This window comes from Camarhynchus parvulus, chromosome 24 (genome assembly GCF_901933205.1).
Source record: "Camarhynchus parvulus chromosome 24, STF_HiC, whole genome shotgun sequence".
Lineage (NCBI taxonomy): Eukaryota > Metazoa > Chordata > Aves > Passeriformes > Thraupidae > Camarhynchus > Camarhynchus parvulus.
The window spans coordinates 3473662-3493877 of NC_044594.1; positions in this window are offsets into that span (position 1 = coordinate 3473662).

Sequence of the window (20216 nt, forward strand, 5' to 3'; positions counted from 1 at the left end):
CTTCTCATTATTTTTTTATCAGTTATTAGGTTTAAAAGTTTGTTTAAAGAATAATTTTGGATGTTTGAAATAGGTACAACATTTTCTGCCTCTGTGCGTGCAAGGAAAAGCCGATCCATGAGGAAAAGAGGGTCAGAGAGGAATTCTCATCCTGGATTTCAGCTCATTTACACCTCACTGATGCTCCTGAGTGGAACTGGTGGCTGCTCCAGGTAGCAGTGAATCCTGAATTTCCTGTGAAACAAGGGATTGCCCTTTCCTGATGGAAGCAGGCTGGTTGGAGCGCACTGGAATAATCAGGATGTGCAATAATCCTGTGGGGAGACGGAAGAGAGAGGACAGGGAGGTTTCTCCCTTGGATAAAAGGAATTTCTGTCCTTCCAGACGAGTCCATCTGCACTCCAGCCACACAATTTAGTGCCTGCACCTTGAACCCCTTGGGAATTGGGGAGGGTTTGGCTTCCAGGACTAAAATCACATTTATTTGTTCATCTTTCTACCATTTTATCAACCCTTCGTTCGCCCTGCAGCAATGGGAGGAAGCCACGGCAAAGGAACTTTGATTTTTGGGGTTTTAGGCAGAGATTTTCCTTTCCAAAGGAATAATAAAAAAGGAACAGCGGCCTATTAGCTCTATTTTAGTCCCTGGCTGGACACAGCTCTGCAATGAATTGCAAGAAACTAAAATTTCTTGATCAGGAGTTAAAGGATGCAGCAGGAATTCAGCTGAGCTCCATTTCTGCCTCTGACAGGGCTCCCCAGGTGACACACGCAAAGTCACTTTGTTTAAACCCAAAAAGGATTCCTCCTCTGGAGCCTTTCCAGGGGCAGCGGCAGATCTGGATGGAATAGGAAACATTTTAATGGGAATTTCTGTGTTTGATAATGGATAAAATGAGGAATATCTGGGTTTAATAATGGATTTCTGTTTAATAATGGGAATTTCTGTGCTTAATAAATCGTTCTTGATAATGGAATTTTGTGGAATTTCTGTGTTTGATAATGGGAATTTCTGTGTTTGATAATGGGAATTCTGTGTTTAATAATGGGAATTTCTGTGTTTAATAATGGGAATTTCTGTGTTTAATAATGGGAATTTCTGTGTTTGATAATGGGAATATCTGTGTTTGATAATGGAATTTTTTTATAATGTGATATTGTGTTGATAATGGAATATTGGTTATTTTTGATAATGGAATTTGTTTTAATTAATTATTATTTTGTGTTTGATAATGGGAATATCTGTGTTTGAAAATGGGAATTTCAGTGTTTGAAAATGGGAATTTCTGCTTGATAATGGGAATATCTGTGTTTAATAAAGGGAATATCTGTGTTTAATAATGGGAATTTCTGTGCTTATAATAGGAATTTCTGTGCTTGATAATGGGAATTTCTGTGTTTAATAATGGGAATTTCTGTGTTTAATAATAGGAATTTCAGTGTTTGATAATGGGAATTTCTGTGTTTGATAATGGGAATATCTGTGTTTGATAATGAGAATTTCTGTGTTTGGTAATGGGAATTAATAATGGGAATAACTGTGTTTGATAATCCTGCAGGGGCTCAGAGGGGTTTGGGAATGTGCTTGCAGGGGAGATGGGGTAAAGCTGCCTTGTGTAGGCTGGTGGTGCTCAAGGGGAGTTTAGGCAGAAATGTGCCAGAAAAAGTTAAAAAAAAACCCAAAACAAGAGCTGCTCTCCCCATATGTCCCCATACGCAATTCCTCCTCTCACACTGGAATTTTCTCATCTCATTTTGAAGAGGAGCACTTCTGCTGCTTAGCAGGAGCAACACCCCTGATACCCTGCTGGTTTTTCACTCCCTTTGTTCTCTTTGCTGCTGCAAAAATCTTTATTTTTTTTTTTTTTAACCGAGGTTTTGTTTGTGGGAGTGCAGGGAAGAGGGGGGAAATCAGAGAGCTAAATTTGGACGCTGTGTTTATCCGTGTGGGGCGGGTTTGGGATGGAGCAGACACTGGGAATATTCTAAATGGCTCTAATAAAATCAGCCTCCATCCCTGAGCTCTCCCCCAGGGCCTGCCCCGCTGATGGAGAGCTGTATTAATCTCCCATTTATTATTTAACACCCCAGCCCTTGAAAGAAGAAGCCTTGAGGCCTGGTGAACTTTTCTATCTCTGGTATTTATTGTTTACTGCTGCCTGCCTGGGTCTGTAATTGAAGAATTTAAGATTTTTGCTTTTCCTGGCCTCGGTAGCAATGGCCACAGGGCCATGGTGGAGATGTTGTGATTCTTTTCTCTGCCTGAGTTTAAAGCAAAAGTCCTCAATTGTGGCCATTACTCTGAAAAATAACCTGAATTCTGGCTCAAGAGGGCAGCTCCTAATTCTGCCCTAAACTGGGATTTATTTTCCCTCCCTAATGCACAACTAAGCAGGATCAACTTTTTGTGCACTGAGTTTAAATCTGGAGCCTCACCAGGTTTTTATTGGTGCAGAACTTGGCCCTAAGCTCTGCCTTTTCACACACAAAAAAAAAGGTAAAATTTGAGAATGAGGGGGAAAAGGTAAAATTTGAGGATGAAGGGTTGGAAGTGCAGCCCAAAATCTGCCAAATGCTGAGGCGTGATTGAAAATTAGAGAGCAGATTTTTGTCATCCTCTTGGATAAGTCCAGACAGATTAAACTCAAAAAGGAGATGAGGCCCTTTTTCCCCAGGTGTGTTTTTTGCAAATGTTTTTATTGCTGGAAATCTTGGAAGGCCCTGGCTGGGTTATAAAACAGGCTTGATCTTCAATACTGAGCCCAGCTTCTCAGGAAATGGGAGAGTGAAGAGGTTCTTCAACAATGCATGAGGTAATTCACCTAAAAATCTGAGTGTTGCTATTAATAGGAAGAGAAAAAATAATTTTCAGAGGCATATTGATGAAAAATATTTGATGTGGTCGCCCCAAGGAGCTGAATTTACGGGACCACCACACCCGAATTTATGGGACCTGAATATGCGGGACCACCACATCAGACTGGAATTTGGAAATGTGGTTTCAGGTTTTTCACGGCTCAAGAACGGTGCCAGAGGTTGAAAATAGGTAAATAAAGAATTTTATCATATCAAAAAGGGCCGTGTCAGCCAGCCTGGATTGCCTTAACGCCTTTGTTTATTCTCCTTGTGGAAGTGTTGAGGATTGCAAGGGGAGCTGATGCTCTGAAGTTTCACTGAGCTCAGCCACGAGGCTGCCAAGTGAAGATAGAGGCGTTTTCAGCATGCAGGGTTTAGATAATGGGTTCATTTCCTGAGGAAAGAAACCTCAAATCTTTCACAGCCTTTTGCTGCCAAGTCTGTTTTGCCCAGCCCTACTGTCAGGGCAGGAGGGCTTTTCTTGGGGTATTTTTTGCTTCCAATTACCCATTTGTATTTTTTCCCCCTTGTTTTAAGTGGGCAGCCTGCAGTAAAAATGAGTTCAGAGTGGAATGGTTCACTGGAGAAATTCTGAATGTTTCTACAAAGAGTTTTGAACTGGAGAAAATAGAAATCTGTTAAAAGTTTTCTTCAAATCTGTCCTGACCTCCACAACCTGAGGAACGTTCAGTTCTTCTGTGGAAAAATATTAAACCAATAATTGAAACCATCTAAACCAAGAATGCTGCCTGGAAATGGTTCAGAGGGAAAATTAATGTTTGTGTGTTCAAGTTCTCCACAGCTTAATTGTGCTTTAATTTCTCTGCTTCAGCGCTCACAGGTACTGAGACAAATTTTGTCTTCTGATTTATCTGAAACTGAATTTGGTCACGTGGCAAAAAAATACAGAAGGAAATGGGAACAAAGCCTGGGACCTGCATTTTTAATAGAAGCACTGGGTCTCAGAAAAAAATCCCATTTCTGAGGAAGTCCTTTTATGTTTGTGCAGCAATTATGAGCTGACAGATTGTGAATTCAACCTTGTGAGCAGCTGAACCAGCTTTTTATTTTTCTGTGCAGCTGTTTGGGCAGTTTGACTTGTACAACGTGGGCTAGCAAACAAGAAGGATTTTGGGGTAACATTTTCCAGGAGCAGGGTGTGAGAGCACTGTGGATTCCCAGGAGAGGAGGGAAATCCATTTTTGGTGTGAGAGGGCACAGCCAGACTCTCCTGGACGTTGGATTTGCATTTTCCACCCATCCCCAGCAGGGACAATCCTGCCCAAGAGGATTGAGTTGATGCCCAATGACCTCTTAAATAATTTAAAATCTCTTGGGGCCCCATCCCAACCACCAGGAGCTGCTCAATTTCTTCTTGAGTTTCCTTTCTCCCTGCTCCAGTCCTCAAATTCCAATTTATGGGTGGTGGGAGGGGAGATAAATCCCTCTGCTCTCTGCTGGAATCTGAAATAAAGGGAACTCTCAGAATTTTGGGCCTGTAAGGTAAAGTTTAAACAGAATATCTGATTTGAGACTTTAGAAAAGATTTCTAAACTTGAGCGTTAAAAGTGAGAATGGAAATGTATAATTTAAAGCAGAGACATGTTAAGTAGAAGAAAATTTAGTTTTAGAGTTTAAGATATTAAAAAATAGAAGTAGTTACAAAAATAAACAAGAAGTTTAAAATGCAATACTATAAGTTTGTGTGTCATAACAGGATTAGCTAAAAAACTTACACTACAAGTCCATAAAATGAAATATTTAAAAATTAAGTCAAAACCATAAATATCCTTGTTAACAATATTTAATGAATCAATAAATCCTTAAAAAATCTTATAAATAGAAGCCTTGTGATCCTCTAAAACATACAGTAAAGATGTAAACCAAACTCACCCTTCTTACCTCTACAGAAAATATGAAAAATAAACCACACCACCTAAAAACCTCAGAAATCCCATTTCTAACTCATTCAAAACTCCTTCCAAAATCCCCAGAGCTCTCTTTCCAGCTGGAATGAGAGGGACAAATTTCACTTCCCCTCAGATCTCCCTGAAGAACTTGCAAGTGAAGAACGAGACCTTTTTTTTTTTTTTTTTTGCTTTTCCCTCTAATAGGCAGCTGGAAAAGCAGAAGTGAATCCCAGCAGTTCCCGTCTGGCTGGAGCTGGGATAATTTATAATTCATAATTTAGGAGTTGTTCTTGCAGGGCTGAGCTCCCAGCTGCGTTCCCTGCTTGCTCCAGTACAGAAATGAACGTGTGGCCCTAAAAACGATGTATGGAGAGCAAAGCAATGGGAAAACTGGGAATTCTCCAGCCTGGGCAGGGGTTGCTCCTGAATTCTGATCCCAGCTCTGCCAATTTGGTTTCTGCCTTTATGGGATGCTGCACTTCTGCCTTGAAGGGCTGATACTGCAGCATTTGGAGACAATTCAGGTGCTAATTCTGCTCAGAAAATAAAGAATACTCTGGTTGTGTAGTGATAAGGCAGCTTGTGGCTGATTTTTTTTACCATTATTGTTTTTCCCTCGTTAAAACCCACATACCTGGGTTTTAAGAGCTGAGTCTCAGCAGAGAACTCAGTCTTTGAGGGGAATAAATACAAACCTGTTGTGCAGACAGACTTAATCCCATGTCTAGGTGGGCTCAGTTAAATGTTTGAGGTTTGGGTTGTTGTTTTTTTTTTTTTTTATCCTGTTTGTGAAACTGTTTTTCTTTTGCAGCTTATCAACATCCACATGAGTCTTTGAGGTCAAACTCCTTTCTCAGAAGCCCTGGGCTGGCTTTGTGTTGACTCCCTGCTTTGCAGAAGAGAGATTAGAGCCTGCGGAAGGCAAAACAAGGCACAGATTTTGTTTCCTTTTTCCAAGGGAAGAGATTTAGACCTGAAAACAGGCAGGTGGAAACCTGATGGCAAATTTCCTGCTGGCTGGGAGCACAAGAAATGTGATTTTTGGTGCTGCTGCTGTATTTGTCACCTCCAAAAGTCACCGTGTCTGCTCCCGTGGAAATCCCCGTGTAACTTTGCCATCCTCAGAATATTTTAAGCTCTGCGTTGACAGCTCCCTTCAAGGATGTTTTTCTGAGCTGGCAGGTGATGCATGAAGGAGTTGGCTCCTGCAAAGGGTCAGCTTGGCTTTTTATGGAGGAGCACTCAAAGTAAGAGGGATGGAGGCAGCAAAGAGGAGCGAGGGCTGTGCTTGAAGAATGGCTGCATTTCCCTGATAAATTCTGGCTCCTCAGCACCATTTTTTATCCAAGTCTGGGTAGAACAGCCCAAGACTCTGATTAAAATGTGGATTTTCAGGGTGGCTGGGTGGTTTCTTGCAGACTGATTGTTTTGCCTGCAGAAGCGAGTGAGAAATGCTTTACACCCCCAGTCTGGTCTGGGCTTTTTTTAAGGAGTCCAGGCCAGGAATTTCCTCAGTGAGAGACCAAGGGATGGAGCTGTGCTGTGTTTATTATTTGTGCTTGATGCTGTGATGGGCTTCCTGCTGGGTGTGCTCCTGAGAAGACAAATTCACAGGAAAAAGTTAATTAAGCAAATTTTCTGGATTAACATCAGAGAGAACAACCTGAGTGAGGTTTTTGGGATGGGTGAGCTGCTGGTTACTGTGGTATTTTCGGGGTCCCCTGTGGCAGGAAGGAATGATAAATGTGACTCCATGTTCTTAGAAGTCTAATTTATTATTTTATGATTATTATATTATATTATATTATATTATATTATATTATATTATATTATACGATATTATATATGATATGATATGATATGATATTATATTATAAGAATACTATACTGAAACTATACTAAAAAATAGAGAAAGGATACTTATAGAAAGTTTAACAAAATAATAATTAAAAACTTCTGACTCTCTCAGAGTCCAACACAGCCTGACTGTGATTGGTCATTAAGTCAAAACAATTCACATGTTGGATAAACAATCTCCAACCACATTCCAAAGCAGCAAAACACGGGAGAAGCAAATGAGATGATATTGGTTTCATTTTTCTCTGAGGATTCTCAGCTTCCCAGGAGAAGAAATCCTGGTGAAGGGATTTTTCCAGAAGATATGACAGTGACAGGTGACCTGTCAGTGTTCTACAGTCCAGAGGTAACCACAGCACTGGTGAACCTTGGCAGGTTTTCAGCATTAAATCAGAGCAGTGTGGAAATTCCACTCTCTGTGAAGTGGGATTTCCACCCTGGGAATTAGAGGAGACTCTTTTCCCCTTGGAGGAGTTGGGGAATGTCAGATTTTCCTTTTCCGTGCTGTGCCCAGGAGGATCCCAGCAGCTCCCAGGGGTCAGGCTGGGCAGGGTGAGGGATCCTCCTGCTCTGGCTCTGCTTGGATGGCGTTCCCTGCCTGAGACAACCCTGGGACCTGCCAGCAGAGCAGACAGCACCTCCAGCCCTGCCTGCAGCTCTGTCTGCTCCTCTGCGCTGGCCAAAGTTGTGTTTCTAGAACACCTTGGGCTCCAGTGTAGGATTGATGGGGGTGAGCACGGTGGGGACGGACAGAGATGAGAGATCTCTGCAGCCAGGGCTGGGAACTTGTGGTTTATTGCAAAGGGCCTGGGTGCAGGGCCCTGCTGGGAGCTGCCAGCCACAGCTCAGAGCAGGCCTGAGAGAAGAGAGGGGGAGAGAGGATGAGAGGGAAAGAGAGTAAAAGGCAAGAGCTAAGAGACAAGAAGTAAGAGTACGAAGTTCCCATTACAATACCATAAATCTTCTTCTGTGCTGAATATTCTAATTCTCACTAACCAATCTAGCACAAGATACAAATCCTATAGCATTTACATACAGTCTGTAAGAATCATTACATTACCATACTGTGTTACATTTTAAACCCTAAAAACTCCTCTTTGGGCCCCTTCTGCCAAGCTGCAGGGTCTGCTCTGACCCTTGGACCTGTCTGCAAGCAGAGGGTGTTGTTCCATCAAAAGGGGATCACCTTCAGCCAGCCACACCATTGTTTTCCAGTTGTTCAGTAACTGAGGGATCTCAAAGCTTGCTTTCATTTCAATCTCACTTATAGTTTCCATATTCTCAAAATCTTTTGCCAGACAATCATATTGATAAGGCTTTGCTGTTTCATCTTCCCCAACTCTCCAGTCTGTTCAAATCCTCACAAGATGTGGCTGCACCCAGTCAGGTGCCCCCGCACAAACACTGGAGTTTGCCAATGTCTGCCTCGAAACTCGGAGAGGGAAGCTGAGGTTTGCTTTGAGAACAAGCAGGAGGAGGAAGCCCTGAGTTAGCCTGTCCTGGAGGGGAAGGATGTGATGGTTGGGGTTTGCCTTGTGAAGGTTTTTTGCCATCTGCTGCCTTCCCCACGTGCTTTATTTCCCTGACCCTGGTGCACTGCTGGTGTGAGTTTGGACCTGAGCAGGAGCCTTTGAGGAAATGTGCTTTGTAATTTCAATATTTTCTTTCTCTGTGCCAGCCTGCTCCAAACCAGTCTGACTTCTCTGACATTGTACAAGCCAGGCTGTCCCCTGAGACTTGGCAACCCCAGGATGGGAGACGGTGCTTCTGTCAGGGCTGGAAGTCTCAGCTGTTGGATTGAGCTGTGGTTAAAAGCAGGACCAGGCAGCTGAACCTCAGCCCCCACAATGGATTTTGATTCATTACAGTTAATGACAGCTTGGCATCCGAGTCCCCAGGGTGTGTTTTTAGGGAGGGAATAATTGGTCTTTGTGAGAAATGGATTTGTAGAGAATTTTTAAAGCTCGACAGAAGGTTTGCATGGCCTGTATTTGTATACAAATTTCGTAACAAATTTCTTCTCGAATTTCTTAACTTTGAGATAGGAAATGTTGATTTAGAAATGTTATAGAATAGGATAAAATGTTATAGAATAGGATAAACATTGTCGAGAGAGAAATGGAATAGGTCTTGTCATTGAATTAAGGCAATGTGCAAGGGGAAAGTGATCACAGCGAGGGAGAGAGAATGAATCAGAGCTCTGAGCCTGTGTTGGCAGCAGGGCTGGTGTGCTCCAGTGCAAGGGCTTTAATGCTGGAATGGAGCTGATTTCCCATTAACCTGATCTGGTTCTGTGTCTCCTCTAGGACATTTCTGCCAGGTATTTCTCAGGTGCTGCCCTCACCCCTCTGATTCTGGAAATAAAGAAAGCCTTAAACTCCCCAAGAAGTGTATTCTTGCTGCGGATGGTGGGCACAGAGGCTCCAAACCTCTCTAATACTGGTGTGAAAGGAGGAAATATAAACATCCAGACCTCTCCTCTGTAAGATCCAAGCCACCTTTCCACCTCCACTCCTGTGGGTTTGGGATTCAGTTGGTTCAGGCACCCCTGTCCCAGACATCTTTTATGGAAAATCCTTTCCTCAGGATTTTTCCTCCTGAGAAGCTGAGAGGCCTCAGGAACAAAATGTAACCAATGGTTATCTGCTGCTGTGGAATGCAGCAGGTGGATCTGTGATTGGTCTCATGTGGTTGTTTCTAATTAATGGCCAATCACAGCACAGCTGGCTCAGACTCTCTGTCCGAGACAAAAGCCTTTGTTATCATTCTTTCTATTCTATTCTTAGCTAGTCTTCTGATGAAATCCTTTCTTCTATTCTTTTAGTATAGTTTTAATGTAATATATACCATAAAATAAATCAAGCCTTCTGAAACATGGAGTCAGATCCTCGTCTCTTCCCTCATCCTCGGACCCCTGTGAACACGGTCACACACCCCCTCCTCCTGCTGATAATCAGGTTTTTTGTACCTTCTCCATTTGGGTTTTTTAAGGATTTTTAAAGCAGGGATCGCTGGTTTGACACCTTTCCAGCCTCCAAATCCCACCTGCTGTGGGAGACGCGCGGCTGCGAGCGCCGGGATTGGCGGGCACGGAGGGAGCATCCCCGGAGATGCGGGAGCGCCGCTCGCAGCGCCGCAGCCAGGCAAGGGTTAACAGGCTTTCCCAGGCTCCGAGCCGCCGTGCGGGCGCTCTGCGTGTCCTTGGCGCTGAGATGAGCTCCGGTACGGGGGGCTGTGCTGCCTGGGCCGCCTCTCATCCCCCCGGAGCGTCCCCGCAGCCCGGAGCGCATCCTCTTCCCCGCCATGGGATGCCCGCTGGCCGCGGCTGCTGAATGAATGAGAGCCAGGTGAGAACTGTGTTCCTGCTCCATCCGCACTGGGGACACTGCCACAGCACCGGGAACCAGGTGAGAGCCGTGTTCCTGCTCCATCCTCACCTGAGGCACTGCCACAGCACCGGGAACCAGGTGAGAGCCGTGTTCCTGCTCCATCCTCACCTGAGGCACTGCCACAGCACCGGGAACCAGGTGAGAGCCGTGTTCCTGCTCCATCCTCACCTGAGGCACTGCCACAGCATCGGGAACCAGGTGAGAGCCGTGTTCCTGCTCCATCCGCACTGGGGACACTGCCACAGCACCGGGAACCAGGTGAGAGCCGGCCTGCTCCTCCGGTGGGAACACTGCCACAGCATCGGGAACAGGTGAGAGCCGTGTTCCTGCTCCATCCTCGGTGGGAACACTGCCACAGCATCGGGAACCAGGTGAGAGTCGTGTTCCTGCTCGATCCTCACCTGAGGCACTGCCACAGCATCGGGAGCGGGGTAAGAACCGAGTTCCTGCTCCCACCCGCACGGGGGGCACTGCTACAGCACCAGGTTAGAGCCGAGCTGCTGCTCCATCCTCACTGGGGGCACTGCCACAGCATCGGCACCCGGGTAAGAGCCGAGTTCTTGCTGCCATCCTCACTGGGAGCACTGCCACAGCACCAGGTGAGAGCCGTGTTCTTGGTGCCATCCTCATCCGAGGCACTGGGACAGCACCGGGAACGAGGTGAGAGCCGTGCTTCTGCTCCCGTCCTCATGGGATGCCAGAGCACCGGGACCGGGGTAAGAACGGAGTTCCTGCTCCATCCTCACCTGAGGCACGGCCACAGCACCAGGAACCAGGTGAGAGCCGTGTTCTTGCTCCCATTCTCGCAGAAGCCTGTGCCACAGCAGCAGGACCGGCGCTGGTGCGGGGCCCGGCAGACAAATGAGGGAATAAAAAGTGCAAATCTCGGGGGAGAGGCCCCTCCGGAGGGTGCAGTGAGAGCCCAGCCCTGGTGCTGGTAAAGCTATTAACATGGACTGAGGAACAGGCTGTGAAGGGGATTGGAGCTGTTAACATGGACTGAGGAACAGGCTGTGAAGGGGATTGGGAGGGGTTTGGAGATTCGGGAACGTTTGGCTTTGCACATCCCACAAGATTTCAGTGTCTCACAGCATTAAAAACCTCCAAACCAAGGGCTGGCACAGGAAAGATGGGGTGTGCAGACAGCTCTGATAACAGAGTATTTTTTGGATGTATTTTTGGATGTATTTTGGATATTTTTTGGATTTTTTTTTTATTTTCCTTGATATTCCAAACCACAATTCCAATATCGCGCACCTCCTCAATTTTAAAACCAAACCTTTCGCTCTGCTCTCATATCTTCATTCTGTGGTGGTTTTCCTCTGATCTTTTCTTTTCTTGAGCAGCTTTTCTGCCCATCAACAAGTATTCCTAGCTTCCTTCTGGAGGTGATTGCCCTGGAAATAGCAGCTCAGTAGGAGTTATCAGGCTTAGGTTGGCCCAGACCTCTCACTTGAGTTCTCAGAACAGTTTTTGCCACAAATTAGCATCAGTGGGACCACGCTTTTTACAGCCAGTTGTTTGTGTGCTTTCAGAATGAACCCAAATATATTCTGTGATTCGCACAAATATTGAGAGGAGGCATTACTTAGAGCAATAAACAGTTGCCAAAAAATCCTTGGCTGGAGTTTGGGCTGAGCCCAGCCCAGGATTTTGGCCGGGCATTGATTATTGTGTGAGCACACTCAGCTCCAAATGCACACCCAGCTGATCTCATTAATAGTGATCCTCCTCAGGAGCAGCATTAGGCCCTGAATAAAAGATGACACCATTAATCTTGGGGTTTTAGCCAGCTGGGATTCTCTGGATGCTTGACAGAAAACCTTTCTGAAATAGGAGCAGCGTGCTGTCAGTGTGTGGAGGGGATGCAGGAATTGCAGGCTTCCCACACTGCTGGGAACTGGGTAGAAATGTCACACAGAGCACAAAAATCACCACTTGAGATCTAGGAAACATTCCCTTTTTTTCCTTTTTAATCTTCTCCACAGCTTCACGTCCTGTTGCTCAGAGCAATTGCAAGCATGTAAATGGAATTTACATGCAAGAGCATTGGTTGGTGACCAGAGTTTGTCTTTTATTTATCTTAAACCAAAATTCTGTCAAATTTCATACCTGATCCATTATGCTTCTGTGCATTTTTCATGAGAACTTGCTGAGGCAAAGAGGGAAAAAGAAATTTAAGGTCAATATGGAGATATCAGGTGCTGTTACCATCATCTGCTTTTGACCTTTTCCACACAAGAAGCCTGAAACTATTGGGTAAATGTTAAATAACATTTATTCATTTAAAATACAAAAAAACCCCACCCCATTTATTAAAATACATTTATTTAGTAAAATTATTTATTAAAATACATTCACTTAGTAAAATACATTTCTTTCATTTATGTAAATTTCTTTTTACAGAATTTCATTTATTTATGAGTGACCCTGATCAGCATCTTGCTTTATCTGGACTAGATGAGCTCTGAACAGTTATTATTTTTCCTTTTACAACCTGTATTTTGTGAACACAAACAACAAGGCTGGACTTTGGTTTTGGACAACCAAAAGTTTGAGCCTTGAAGCTCCTGTTGCCTTTTCTCCTCCCTAAACCTGGCAGCAGCAGAGTGGAATAATTCCATTTTTGGAATTATCCTGAAAAGGACATTTTTGAGAAGGGGGATATTAAAATTCATCTGCCAATTCATCAGCTGCTGGCTGGGGAGGCAGAGATCAAGGGCTCCCAGCCCAAAGAACATCAGGAGGGAGCACAGAAGGAGCTCCTGGAGGCTCTGAGGGTGCCAAGGAGTCAGGGAAAATCAGGGGGAATTCTTGGCAGAGAGGATGGAGGAGGGAAGTGATGTAAAAATGTGTGGATGTAGCAGCGAGGAGCCTTGAAGGGGTGGAAAAAGTCGAATTTCTTGGGAATATGTGGGGTTTGCATCAGTCACCTTGCAAACAGCGCCCTGTGCTGCTGGCTTAGAGTCTTCATTCCTTTTAATTTCACAAAATAAAGAAGATTCTGATTCTTCATGGAGAAGCAGGAGGGTATTTGGACCCCTGACCAAGACCAGGATAAATAACAAGTGAATAATTTAATTTTTTTTTTTTTTTTTTTTTTTTCCCCTAACCAAAACCAGGATACAGCCTCCAAGAACTCAGGATAAAATAACAAGTGAATAATTGAATAATATTTAATTTTAAATTTAATTTAATATTTAATAATGTAATAATATTAGGTATTTTGGAAAGCAGCAAACACAGGAGTGATTCCCTGATGTCTTCAAAAAATTCTGAGTCTTGAAAGAGTCCCAGAGGAGGAGAAGGAAACGCAGGACAACACCTGAGAGGGAATAATCCTGTTGTGGTTTTGTTAAACTTTCTGCAAAGCTTCCATTCGTAAAAGACAAATAATTTGGAATTATTGGATATATAATTGGAATTATGGGAATTATATATAAAATGAAACTATTGGACATTGTAATTTAGATTTTAGGCAGTGATGTGCGCATGTCAGAGGGGAATTTAAGTTTGATCTATTTTACAGAGGACTCAAAGCACCTGTTGCTCTTTAATAACATGAGTAACTTATAAATATATCTTATTTAACATAACTACTCACACTCATGGGGATTTTGGGGTGTTTTCTTCATGATTTTTTTATTCCATTTTTTTTTTATTCCATACTTCCAGGTTTTCAAGCTTTTCTCTTGCACCATATTTGATTTATGCCATAAGGGCTGAGGTTGCTGGAGTTCTGGGCTCTTGGTTAAGTAAAAAAATCTTCAGTTGGTTTGGGATGAGGAGAAATATGAAGCAGCAAAAAGTAAAAAACACAGGAGGAAAAAAGAGAGAGAAAGCACAGCAATCCCATAAGGAATGGTCACATTTTCAGTGGTTTTATGGCATGTTTTATTTTTTAAGCCAAAAAGTAAAAATGCTGATTATAACACCACGTTTTCCAATTTTTTGTTCAATTTTTTCTTCCAATTTTCCATTTTTATCTTCCTGCTCCTGCATTTTGGAGCTCAGCTGCCCTGTGCACTTTGCCTGCCCCAAAGGGTTGTGGGGCACAAATTTATCCCAATTGTGCCCTGGAATCAGAGCTGGAGCTGCAGAGTGCAATAAACACCCATGCTAATGAGATGCAAATCAGGAACTCTCCTGTGCTTCCATGCTCTGATAAATCTTCATTGGGCATGCAGGTGCAGAGTGGAGTTAAAAATATTTGGGTTTAGTGCTGGATTCTTTGAAATAAATTATTTCCTTCCAAAATTTGAGTGGGTCAGGTGCGCTCTCACTGGGGAATTCTCTCTTTCACACCTCCAAATGTTTATTTGGAATTATTTGAACAGTTGGTTGGAAATTTGTTTGAAATTCTGGCCTGGATCCCATAAGCCTGGGGTTTGTCCCTCCATGAACAGCAGGATCCACCCTGCTAGAGGCCGAGATCTGCATTTTAAACTTTAATTTAAAGATAAAATGAATTACAGAGCCAAAAAGGAGGCTGGAGCTCTGCCCCTGCTCCACCAGGCTCCTGTAGGGACAGGAAATGGCTCATTTAGGGTCAGGCATTGATGGCTGGGCTGGGGCTGATTTTGGGGCTTCGTTTAGGGTCAGCATTGATTTTGCTGGTGTTAATTTTGGGGCTCCATTTAGGGTCACACACTTGTCGATTGTGCTGGTTTTGGGACTTCATTTAGGGTCAGGCATTGATGGCTGTGCTGGTGCTGATTTTGGGGCTTCATTTAAGAGGGTCAGAACCTGATTATTGTGCTGGTGATGATTTTGGGGCTCCATTTAGGGTCAGGCATTGATGATTTTACTGGTGATGATTTTGGGGCTCCATTTAGGGTCAGACACTTTTTGATTCTGATTTTGGGGCTCCATTTAGGGTCAGGCATTGATGATTGTGCTGATTTTGGGGCTCCAGTTAGGGTCAGACACTTTTTGATTGCACTGATGCTGATTTTGGGGCTCCATTTAGGGTCAGGCATTGGTGGCTGTGATTTTGGGGCTCCATTTAGGGTCAGGCATTGATGATTGTGCTGATTTTGGGGCTCCAGTTAGGGTCAGACACTTTTTGATTGCACTGATGCTGATTTTGGGGCTCCATTTAGGGTCAGGCATTGGTGGTTTTACTGGTGATATTTTGGGGCTCCATTTAGGGTCAGGTATTGGTGGCTGTGATTTTGGGGCTCCATTTAGGGTCAGGCATTGATGATTGTGCTGATTTTGGGGCTCCATTTAGGGTCGGGCATTGGTGGCTGTGATTTTGGGGCTCTCTCAGTGCTGAGTGAGCAGAGCTGTGCCTGGGGCAGTCCTGGAGGATGCTGGAATGATAAACACAAAAAATGTTCTGTGGTTGTAGTGGGAACCAGACTGGCACTACAGCTTTTCCTTTCTCCTGCTCTCCTCCAGACTTCCTAAATTTGCCTGGTTTAGGCCCATTCTCCTCTCCCACTTTCAGCCAAACCAATGGCAGTCTGTGAGAGCTAAACCCCAAACCCTTTTCCTTACCTTTGGGTAATCTGAGACCTCTTGCTGGGCCATCCCCGTGTCTGCTTGTGCGATTTGGCTTGAAACCTCAATGGGAAATCCCACAGTGGTCCCAAAGCCTGTGCCAGACCTGCTGATGCTCCTGTTCAGGGAATTATTCTGTCCCAGCTTCTTACCAGCCCTGGGTTTGTGGGTATTTCCCTGCTGCTGCTGTGGGGCCTGCCCTGATGTGTTTATTTGCAATTACACAAATAATTCTGTGGGTTCAAATCAGTCTGAGGGTTCTCCTGAGGTGCTGGATGATCCAGCTCAGGAATTCCAGCCCCAGGACCGGGGGTGGTGCGTCCCACGTGGTGTCTCCTGTCTGCAAACTCAGCGGAGGTGTTGTGTTTTTCAGCTCCTCCAGCTCCTGTGGAGGCACAGTTTTATTTCTGTTAGCAGCTTTGTGCTGCTCCCAGCACTTCTCACACCTGCCCACGCCTCTCTGCATCCTCCTGCCAGCCTCCCCTCCTCCCCTGGGCCTTTCTTCATCCTCCTCCCAGCTTCTCTTCCTCCCCTGGGCCTTTCTTCATCCTCCTCCCAGCCTCCCTTCCTCCCCTGGGCCTTTCTTCATCCTCCTCCCAGCTTCTCTTCCTCCCCTGGGCCTTTCTTCATCCTCCTCCCAGCTTCTCTTCCTCCCCTGGGCCTTTCTTCATCCTCTTGCCAGCCTCCCCTCCTCCTCTGGACTTTTCTTCATCCTCTTCCCAGCCTCCTCTCCATCCCTGGACTTTTCTTCATCTTCTTGCCAGCCTCCTCTCATCCTCTGGCTGCTTGGCAAGATGGGCAAGAAGGAATTGGGATTTTAGACAGGTTGGTGACCCCTGGCTGCCTAAACCAGGGGAAAAGGGAGTGACAATTGTAAGGGACAGGAAATATCCTGCTTTGGCCAGGCTGGTGGGACCTGGGTGTCTAAACCAGGTGAAGATGGAGTGACAATTGTAAGGATGGGAAATGTCCTGCTTTGGGCCAGGTTGGTGACACCTGGGTGTCTAAACCAAGTAAAAACAGAGTGACAATTGTAAGGGATTGGAATATCCTGCTTTGAGCCAGGTTGGTGACACCTGGCCAGGTGAAAAAGAGTGATGATTTTAAGGGACTGGAAATGTCCTGCTTTGGGCCAGGTTAGTGACACCTGGGTGCCTAAACCAGGTGAAAAGGGAGTGACAATTGTTAAGGACTGGCAATGTCCTGCTTTGGCTCAGGCTGGTGACACCTGGCTGTCTAAACCAGATTAAAACAGGGTGACAATTGTAAGGGAAGGGAAATGTCCTGGAAACTTGGGGCTGGAGGAGCTGAAGTCTCAAATCTGCCCCAGAAGAGGCAGCAGAGGTAGATGGGGGTGCCCATGCTGGGTTTTAGGTTTGTGCTCTGGTGTTTTAGGATTTTCTAGGACCCACCCCCCAGTTCTGAGCTGTTGCCCTGAGTTTTTCCACCACCTCCTCCTGCTGCTGCTGCTCGTGTCCTGTGCCTGCTATTTTGGGAGTGTGAGAAATGCTACTCACTTTCAAAACATTTAAAAAGGTTTTTAATAAACCTGATCAAAAAATACAACAGAAGACTATTCTGAATAGAGAAAATATTACAGTGCCGGGAGCAAAGGATTTTTCCACCATGTGCTCACCCACACAGTGGATATTTTGCCTTTTAACCCTTTAGCCTCTCTCAAAGTCTTGTAATTGACTCCTTCTTTGCTGTCCAGTGTCTTTGATGCACTAACAACCCCCTGATGACAACACAAGGAGGGGGAAACATAACTACAAACCTATCAAACCTCTCTTAACACATCCATAATATTCACCTTTTAATTGTGAGGGTCAACCACAGCATTCCTCACCTACCAGAGGAGGAAGAAGGGCTGGAATTTCTGTTTGGAGATAACGATGACCACCTCCAGCCCTTGTGTCTGCCGGGAGAAGCTAATGAGGGAGAGCAGGCTGCCGTGCTGTGACACTCATCGCTGTGACACAGGGCACAGCGGAAAGGGCAGCGAGCCTGGGGCTGCAGAGCCTGGCTGCCCTCCTGGCCCTGCAGCAAGGAGGGAGCCCATCCACCCGGGAAGGGCTCAGCCGATGTGACAGCCTCGGTTCCCAGCTCATTGCATGGCGTGGGGAAGGCAGCAGCGAGGGGAGGAATGTTGGGGAAGATGGAACAGGAAAGCCTTATCAATATGATTGCCTGGCAAAAGAGTTTGAGAATATGGAAACTATAAGCGAGATTGAAATGAAAGCAAGCTTTGAGATCCCTCAGTTACTGAACAACTGGAAAACAATGGTGTGGCTGGCTGAAGGTAATCCCCTTTTGGTGGAACAACACCCTCTGCTTGCAGACAGGCCCAAGGGTCAGAGCAGACCCTGCAGCTTGGCAGAGGGGGCCCAAAGAGGAGTTTTTAGGGTTTAAAATGTAACACAGGATGGTAATGTAATGATTGTTATAGGCTGTATGTAAATGCTGTAGGATTTGTATCTTGTACTAGATTGGTTAGTGAGAATTAGAATATTCAACACAGAAGAAGATTTATGGTGTTGTAACAGGAACCTCGCTCTCTTACCCTTTTACTCTCTTACCCTTTTACTCTCTCACCCTCTCTCCCCCTCTCTTCTCTCAGGCCTGCTCTGAGCTGTGGCTGGCAGCTCCCAGCAGGGCCCTGCACCCACATCCTTTGCAATGAGCCCCAAGTTCCAAAAGGCTCCGGCACCCAGGCCTTTTGCAATAACCCACAGGTTCCAAGACCAGAAGAAGATTTATTGTATTGTAACGGGAACCTCGCTCTCTCATCCTCTTTACCTCTCTTTACCTCTCTCTCTTCTCTCAGGCCTGCTCTGAGCTGTGGCTGGCAGCTCCCAGCAGGGCCCTGCACCCAGGCCCTTTGCAATAAACCCCAAATTCCCAGCCCTGGCTGCAGAGATCTCTCATCTCCGTCCATCCCCACCATCCCACCCCCCCGATGCTCCCACAGAGGAGGGTGGATCCTCCCCTGAGCTCTGCTGGGCTGAGCTGCAGGGCCCAAATCAGAACCCAAAGTCAGAACCCAAATGTGTTGGTGCCGTGAAAAATGCCAATCGCTTGTTTTTAGTGATTGTTTTTAGTGTTTTTAAATTTTAAAAATTGTTATAAAATAGTAATACAATTAGAGTAATAATAATTTGGACAATTGCGATTAGGACAATACGAGACAATAAAACAAAGAGTTACAGACAGTCCAGGTATCTCTTCCTGGGCAACATAAGCCCGAAAAAAGGATGCAAGTTAACAGAGGATTAACCCTTAAAAGCAACAGCCTGTTGCATATTCATACACCTCATACATGATGCATAAATTCCATTCAAACACAGGATTCTGTCTGGGCAGTGTCAGCTTCTTCCTCTGAATCCTGATGGTGTCTTGGATCCTGAGCAAGGCAGGAAGAAGTTAGTTTCTCCTGATAATGGAGCAATAAATTCTCTTTCTCTGAAAGATTCAGGTGTCCTGTGGCTGCTATCTCAGTGAGTCCTCTCTTTAAAAAAAAAGTGTCCTACATAGCATAGTTTCTATTTTAACATTAAGTTATAACCTAAAATGATATTTAACACACTACTTAGGAAAATTAATACAGCATCACTTTCTAACACAACACATATAATATTCATTTGAATATTTGCGAAAAGCCAATCATCAAATACCCATTTTCACAGTGCCTTTGGGGGGCTCTCTGCTCCTGGTAGGGCAGGGAGGTGAAGCCAAGGCTCGGGGTGGGCTGCAGCGCTGCTTGAGTGGGAGATTTCTGCAGCTCTCGCCCACATTTCCATTCCTAACTGGGTCATGCACAGCACCCATGCCTGCCTGGCAGGGGTCTGACTGCACACAGCCACAGGTTTGCTCCAGCCCAATTCTCTGTCCAGGAATAAAATGCTGCAAATAATTTGAGTCACAAGAGAGATGCGTTAAGGAATAAGGGCTTGATAAAAATGTCTTACAAAGAGTAAAAAAATAAAATAAAATAAAATACTTCAAATAGAAAATTTGAAGTAGCTCTTGTGAGAATCTGGGGGTCAGGAAGGAGGGACTTGGATAAAGAGGTGTTCTCACAAGAGAGTAATAAAATAAAATAAAATAAAATACTTCAAATAGAAAATTTGAAGTAGCTCATTCTGAGAATCTGGGGGTCAGGAAGGAGGGACTTGGATAAAGAGCTAGTCTCACAAGAGAGAAATATAAAATAAAATAAAATAAAAAATTGGACTTAAAAGTAGTACAGAAAATTTAAAGTAAAATACTTCAAATGAATTTGAGGAATCTGGGGGTCAGGAAGGAGGGACTTGGCATCATCTACACCTTAGGTTCTGTGATGACACCACAGGAAAAACTCCCTCCTGGAACTGCGTGCTGCTCTTTGTTACACTGTTAATTAACTCCCTGGCAGGGAAAATGGACAAATCGCCTCAAACATTACCAGATAATCTGCGTTGAAATAAAAGATTAATCAAGGAGCTGCTCTGGTGCGCTGCTGTGAGTGAGGTGGAGCTGCAGAGTCCAGCTAATGACTGAGTGCTTGCCGGAGGCTCAGTCCCAGGAGGGAGCACTGCTGGGTTAATGTTCTTTTGGTACCCAAGTGATTAATGATCTCTCAGCTCCCAGGATTTGCTGGCAGAGCATCTGCAGGCACTGGGAAGGGAGGGAGCTGGCTGAGGAATGCTTATTGCACCCA